The sequence below is a fragment of the Saccopteryx bilineata genome, chromosome 1 (genome assembly GCF_036850765.1).
Source record: "Saccopteryx bilineata isolate mSacBil1 chromosome 1, mSacBil1_pri_phased_curated, whole genome shotgun sequence".
Lineage (NCBI taxonomy): Eukaryota > Metazoa > Chordata > Mammalia > Chiroptera > Emballonuridae > Saccopteryx > Saccopteryx bilineata.
The window spans coordinates 136,235,290-136,242,431 of NC_089490.1; the positions used below are offsets into that span (position 1 = coordinate 136,235,290).

At 44.3% G+C, this 7,142-nt stretch overlaps 1 long non-coding RNA gene across 1 annotated transcript; it reads left to right on the forward strand.

Annotated features, from left to right (window-relative positions):
* The first annotated feature begins 3,811 nt into the window (after positions 1–3,811).
* Positions 3,812–6,319, forward strand: LOC136320107 (uncharacterized). Its single transcript, XR_010728264.1, has 3 exons — positions 3,812–3,864; positions 5,712–5,869; positions 6,066–6,319. It is a non-coding gene; the product is annotated as an uncharacterized lncRNA (long non-coding RNA).
* The last annotated feature ends 823 nt before the right edge of the window (positions 6,320–7,142 follow it).

Genomic DNA, 7,142 nt, shown 5'->3' on the forward strand with positions numbered 1-7,142 from the left:
GCAGGTCAGTGGCCTGAGCCTCACACATTCTGTAGCTGATACTCTGGTGAGTTCCAGGGGCCACTTGAGTCTCAGCTCCCAAGCTTGTCTGATTTTCTCACCTGGGACACTAAAAAAGCACAAAGAGCAAGCAGGCCACCCTGCACCCTGCGTCTCGCCTCTGCCTTGTGACTGTGCTTAATATAGGTCAAATGAAAACAGCTCCCAAAATAGACCTTCTCTCAGAGGCAGCTGGCTTGTGAAACGCTCCATGGAAAGGGAAAAGGTGCGGGTGACGAGGGAGCGTCATTCTCCTCAGGTGTTACGTAACTTGGGCTTGAAAATTGGGGCCAAATATCTGCAGAGAGAAAGTCAGGCTGCACCTGCCCCTACCTCCACACCCCCACCCGTGTCCTGGGAAACAGCCCAACCCACACACATTACAACTTTGCAAAGAGCCAGTTCTGTCTTGGGCAGCAAGGTCACCCCTCAAAGCATCACTCTGTGGAGCTTGTCATACACCAGCATGATCAAATGACTCCCACCAGAGCTGGCTGGAAGCACCAGAGTGGGGAGGTGGCTCCCCTGGGAGGCCTGGCTCACGGGTGGCTTTCATCTGACCCCAGTGGTGGGGTGGGGGAAGAGTGGAAGAAGTGGTGGGCTGAGGGGAATAACGAAGCAGGGTGGTGGGGGGGAACAGGGAAGAGCTGCTGTGTGCATCTCTTCCTGTAGCTCCCTCTCCATTGTTTTCCCAGGAGCTGACCGTGGCTTCTTCATTTGTCTTTTCCATCTTTGCCTCAGCCAGGAGGAGGGGGATTTCTATAACTAAGGAGAGTTGCCTCCCCCAGTATGCATTTTCCACTCCCTCTGTGATAGTATAGTAAGGGCTGCCTATGAAGGAGGTAGATGGAGGACCAAGACTTCCCTGGAGACATAACTTGAGAAGAGATAGGAAGCAGAAATGGGGAAGCAGGGGAAGGGAGTTCAGGCAGAACAAACGAAATAGCACAAGGCCCCGAGGTGACAGGGAGAGATTAACTCCGTGAGTAACCACAACCACTGCAGAGGGACCGATAGCATTCTGAGGCGCAGGAGAGGGGAAGCAGACAGGGTAAGGCAGAAGCCCCAGATGGGATGGGCCTTGTGAAAAAGCATGCGGCTCACACCTACTGAATCAGAGATTTTGGTGGCAAGTCCTGCAGGCTGTTTTTACAAGCCCTCCACAGGCTTCTGATTCGTGCTCAAGTTTGAGAGCAGCTGAGAAAAAAAAAAAAAAAAAAAATGTGGCATCAATGTGCAGAAGTGAGATAGTGAATAGAGACTGCTCTTCCGAGGAGTTTGGCTATGAAGGGAAGGAGAGGGGTGGGTGATGGCCAGTCAGCGATGGGGGTAAGAGATTAAGATGCTAAGTTGGTTCCCTGGGAAACAGATGCTAGGCCTGCTGGCAGGAAGTTTTGGGGGCATGCTCCTGATTAGCTTTAGGTCCAGGGCCCCTTACCAAAAGCCTCAACTGACCAGACCGAACTTTAGGTGACCCATCGCCAGGGCAGTTCCGATAGCTCTCCACCTGAGCAATCCTGATTGATGTCTTACCTCTGCTTGATCCTTGGACATTCTGTCAGCTAGTCATCCCCCCCTTCACTTACTGAATGTCCTGTTGCTTGGCCACTAATCACACCCCCTCCATTGTCATGGTTTAACAGCCACAGGTAATAGAAGTTTTCCCCCTGCAGCAGGAAACACAGCCAAACTCAGTCCTACATAGGGTGAGGCTTTTCGTCCTCCTGCTGCTGACACCACTGGGGTCTCAGCCTGTCTGTTTGCAGATGCATAAATAAATTTCTTATAAAACTCAGTAGGCCTTATGAGTTCCTTTGGTGACCTAACACTCCCAAGAGTGGGGACAGCATGACAGAACAGCAGAAGGAGTTGGACTGTGATGCAGCAGACACAGGCCTCTGCACTGCTCTGGGAGCTGTGATGGCCCTTCAGAAAGAATTGACCCAGAATCAAGGCAAGGGCGCTTGGGGCTTTACGACATGTATTAATCATACCATTTAATTTTCTGTATTTTCTGATGTTCTGACTTCTGGGGCCTTGCTGATCCTAGAGAGACTGCCCTTCCCAGGGCTAGGTAGTTCGAGATAGCAGATGACTCTCCTGTGAGCACAACTTTCATATGCAAACCAACCAATCCAGAGTCCATACCCCCTACTCTCAAGGGACACTTATGCTGGAAGCCACTAGCCACCTGTTCTCATCACTCCAGCCTCAGGCACCAGACACCTAGGGACAGCAGCTCCTATACCCCAGAGCCCATGAAATTATTCAAACTAGCCTATCCTAAAGCCTACTTATTTCACCTTGCCTTTCCCATGGAAACCGTAGTAGAGGTTTCTGCCTATATTTTCCCTGTTTTCTCCTCATTCCCTCTGCCTTGTAACCAAGTCATGTCCTTCCCCTTGTGGCCTTGAGTGATGTGCTGTGTATACTGTTTCTAGGGATCTGTGAGTATAGATTTTTCTCTTCATGACAGTCATCTCCATGTCTGCATGTTTAAAACAAATCTTGAGTACCCTTAGAACACCAGTCATAGGATGTGGCCTGCCCTGGAGAATGCCTGTCATCTTGGGCAAAGCAGCTCCTTTGGCACTTCCCAGGGGGAGACTGAACTGTGAGCTGCCAGCAGCTGACACTCCTAGCAGCTTGGAGAATGAATGCTTCGGTCCAGAAAGGGGTACGAAGTTATGAATCACAGCATCCACTACAACGGGATGTTAAGATGGGAGAGACTTCAGTACATTTAAGTGCTGGTAGAAAGAATCAAGTTGAAAATAGGGATTACATGGGTCCTGGCCAGTTGGCTCAATGTTAGAATGTCGGCCCAGTGTGTGGATGTCCCGGGTTCGATTCCCAGACAGGGCACATAGGAGAAGCAACCATCTGCTCCTTCACCGCTCCCCCTTTTCTATCTCTCTGTCTTCCTCTCCCTCATCCATGGCTTAATTGGCTCGAGCAAGTTGGCCTAAGGCACTGAGGATGGCTCCATGGCCTCTGCTTCAGGCACTAAAAAAAAAATAGCTCCATTGCTGAGCAATGGAAGCAAGGGCCCCAGATGGGGAGAGCATTGCCCCTTGGTGGGCTTGCCAGGTGGATCCTGGTCAGGGTGCATGCAGGAGTCTGTCCCTCTGCCTCCCTTCCTCTCACTAAAAAAAAATTTTTAAAAATAAATAAAATAGAAAATAGGAATTACATACACAGGAAAGGATAGAAGCAACTGATGGGCTGAGTGAGAGGAAGAGGACTGAAGTACAGTCAGGCATCACTTTGCAACAGGGATACATTTTGAGAAATTTGTATTTAGGTGATCTCATCATTGTCCAAACATCACAAACTTACCCAAACCTAGATGGTATAGCCCACTACACACCTAAGCTGTATGACCCCAATAGTTGTAGTATCTGATTTCTTGTTATCTTTGCAAATAGGTTTTTGAGAAAGTTGCTTCAGACCAGTCCAAAGGTTATTTTGCCTTGTTTCAACATGCCAAGGTTTGAGGTATGAAGCGTGCAGGGCAGTTCCTCTGGCATGGCAGCGCCAGCTCCTTTTTAAAGTGGCTCTGTTTATATTATTGTTTACAAGCCTAGGCTCCTAGGCTACAAGCCTGTAGAGTGTGTTACTGTGCAGAACAACACGAGCTTAATTTAAACACGAGCAAATGGTGCAATCAACAGATTGTAGCTATTGGTTTGGAACCTGTTTGTTCTGTGTTGTCCTACTGGATGTCTCTGTACCCCTTGGTTCCGCCCTACTATCTCTGCCTTGCTATGTTCCTGGGAGGAGGACTGTGGAGCAGCCCTGCCCTCTGGCTTCCAGATAGGGCTGGTAAGGGAAAGCCTTATGGGAGATAAGAGGGCGGGGGACAGTGAGGACAGGGTATTTATCTCAAGCAACCTTCCTGTGGGGTCACCTTGGACTACCTGTGGTCCCCTATTAAAGGTCACTCTGTGCAGGCTTTTCTGCAGGATTCTCCCTTCAGTTCCCTGTAATAGCTTGCCTGCCCCCCACCCTACCCCAAGAGTAAGACTGCAGTGGGTTGAGGGAGGTACAGAGGGTGCAAAACTTAAGGAGGAAGTCACTTTCACTTGCACAGCCCAGAGGATGCATGCCTCCTCAAATTTTGCATCATTGGTGTCCACCTCATCTCCCCCTAGTCCCTGACCTGCTTCCCCTGAATTCTTTGAGGCCTAATGACAATTGCTGCTTCCAGCCCTAGGTTATTACTACCCTTTATATTTCCCTCTACAGCCTGCCCTTAGCTTTGTAAGTAGCCCTTCTATTCATCTCTCCTAGATTTATTCCAGTTTGGGTGACTGTCAATATCCTCTCAGGATCCTGACTGCTATAATTGTGTGCATCTTTCCATTGCACTAAGTATTTTTTATGTTATTTTTAATGGTGCATTTTCTATACTGTATTTTTAATTGTCGTTTCCCCTGTATAAGATACTATCACTTAAAAAGCCTAATTCCTTCTTTTTAGACTTACCTGTTTTCCAGATTTTTACTATTATAAATAATACCCCAAGTATGCGGGCATTTCCTTAAGAGAAATTTCAAGTAGAGTTTCTAGATTAAATTGTATAAACGTTTTTAAAGCTTTTGATATGCACTGTGTATCAAAATGTACCTAGTTTCAATTTGCATTCTTTGATTGCTGGTAAACAGGAACACTGATATAGTCATATTTTTATTTTTTCTTATGTGAACTGTTTGCTTAGGACTTTACTCATTTTTCAGTGGAATGATACTTTTTCATATTGATATGTAATGGCTCTTTGTGTGTGTATGTATGTATGTATATATATATATACATATATATACACATAGAGACAGAGAGAGTCAGAGAAAGGGTTAGATAGGGACAGACAGACAGGAACAGAGAGAAATGTGAAGCATCAATCATTAGTTTTTCGTTGTGACATCTTAGTTGTTCATTGATAGCTTTCTCATATATGCCTTGACCATGGGCCTTCAGCAGACCGAGTAACCCCTTGCTCAAGCCAGTGACCTTGGGTCCAAGCTGGTGAGCTTTGCTCAAACCAGATGAGCCTGCACTCAAGCTGGCGACCTCAGGGTCTTGAACCTGGGTCCTCTGCATCCCAGTTTGATGCTCTATCCACTGGGCCACCGCCTGGTCAGGCAGCTTTTTGTATATTAAGACTATTAATCTTTAGTCATCTGTTGTAAATATTATATTATTTCCTAGTTTGTTGCTTGACTCTTGGTAATTGGCATTTGATAATTTTATGCTTGTATATGAGCATTTGAAAATTTCAGAATTTTGTCTCAAGAGACTTTTTTTTTGTTTTTGATTTCTTTGTTTTTTTTCTTTTTTTCAAAGATTTTATTTATTCATTTTAGAGAGAGAGAGAGAGGGAAGGGGGGAGAGCAGGTAGCATCAACTCCCATATGTGCCTTGACTGGGCAAGCCCAGGGTTTTGAACCTGCAACCTCGGCATTTCAGGTCAATGCTTTATCCACTGCGCCACCACAGGTCAGTGACTCTTTCTTTGTTTTTAATTTAACAAGGTTTTTCCCTCCTCAATATCATATAAATATTTAATATTATTATTCTCATTCTTTTATAGTTTTGTGTTTCATGTTAAACTGCTTGAGCTGTCTGAAATTTCTTTTTCTTTTAAATTTTATTTATTCATTTTTTTTTTTTAGAAAGGAGAGAGGGAGAGAGAGAGAGAGAGAGAGAGAGAGAAGGAGGGAGGAGCAGGAAGCATCAACTCCCATATGTGCCTTGACCAGGCAAGCCCAGGGTTTCGAACCGGCGACCTCAGCATTTCCAGGTCAATGCTTTATCCACTTCACCACCACAGGTCAGGCTCTTTTTTTTTTGAATAGTCAGTTGTCTTAGTCTTTGCACTTCCCCATTTTAAATCTCAATTTTATCATAATTGGACTTTTTCCTGGATTGTCAATTCTTGTGATAGAATTATAATGTTTTGATTATTGTAGCTTTGAAAAATTAGATAGGATGTGCCTCATTAACTTTTTTTTTTCTTTTTTTTATAGAGGAAGAGAAAGAGGAGTGGGGAGGAACAGGAAGCATCAACTTGTAGTAGTTGCTTCTTGTATGTGCCTTGACCGGGCAAACCTGGGGTTTCCAACCAGTGACCTCAGCATTCCAGGTTGACACTATTCACTATGCCACCACAGGTCAGGCCATTAACTTTCTTTTTCAGAAAATTTCTTGACTATTCAGCTACATTGATTCTGCCAAAGGATGTTTAGACTTATTTTGTAAACTTGCACTAAAAACTCAAAACTTTTTATTAGAATTAATTTATACCCATAAATTCATTTAAAAATTGCTATTTTTAAAATATTAAACTATTTCAACTTGATATAGTACATCTTCCTTGAGTCAAATCCTTTTTAAAATATCAAGACTTCTTTAATATTAAAATGTTATACATTTATGGTTTAATATAGCTATTATTTTATTTATTTATTTATTTATTTATTTATTTATTTATTTATTTTTTTACAGAGACAGAGAGAGAGTCAGAGAGAGGGATAGACAGGGACAGACAGACAGGAACGAAGAGATGAGAAACATCAATCATTAGTTTTTCGTTGCACGTTGCAACACCTTAGTTGTTCATTGATTGCTCTCTCATATGTGCCTTGACCGCAGGCCTTCAGCAGACCGAGTAACCCCTTGCTCGAGCCAGCGACCTTGGGCTCAAGCTAGTGAGCCTTGCTCAAACCAGATGAGCCTGCGCTCAAGCTGGCGACCTCGGGGTCTCAAACCTGGGTCTTCTGCATCCCAGTTTGACGCTCTATCCACTGCGCCACCGCCTGGTCAGGCTTAACTAGTTTATTTAATTGGTTGAGTTAGATGTGGTTTTATGTTGCTTTTTAATTTAAAATTTTATTTAAATTATGGTAAAATATGTAATCATAAAATTTATCATTTCAACCATTTTTAAGTGCACAATTCAGTGGCATTAAGTACATTTACATTGTTGTTCAATTGCCACCACCATCCATCTCCAGAACTTTTCTCACTGGATCTTAGCTGAAGGCAGAGAAGTGATCCAGAACATTTCTCAGCTTGCAGAATGGAAACTCCCCATTAAACATTGC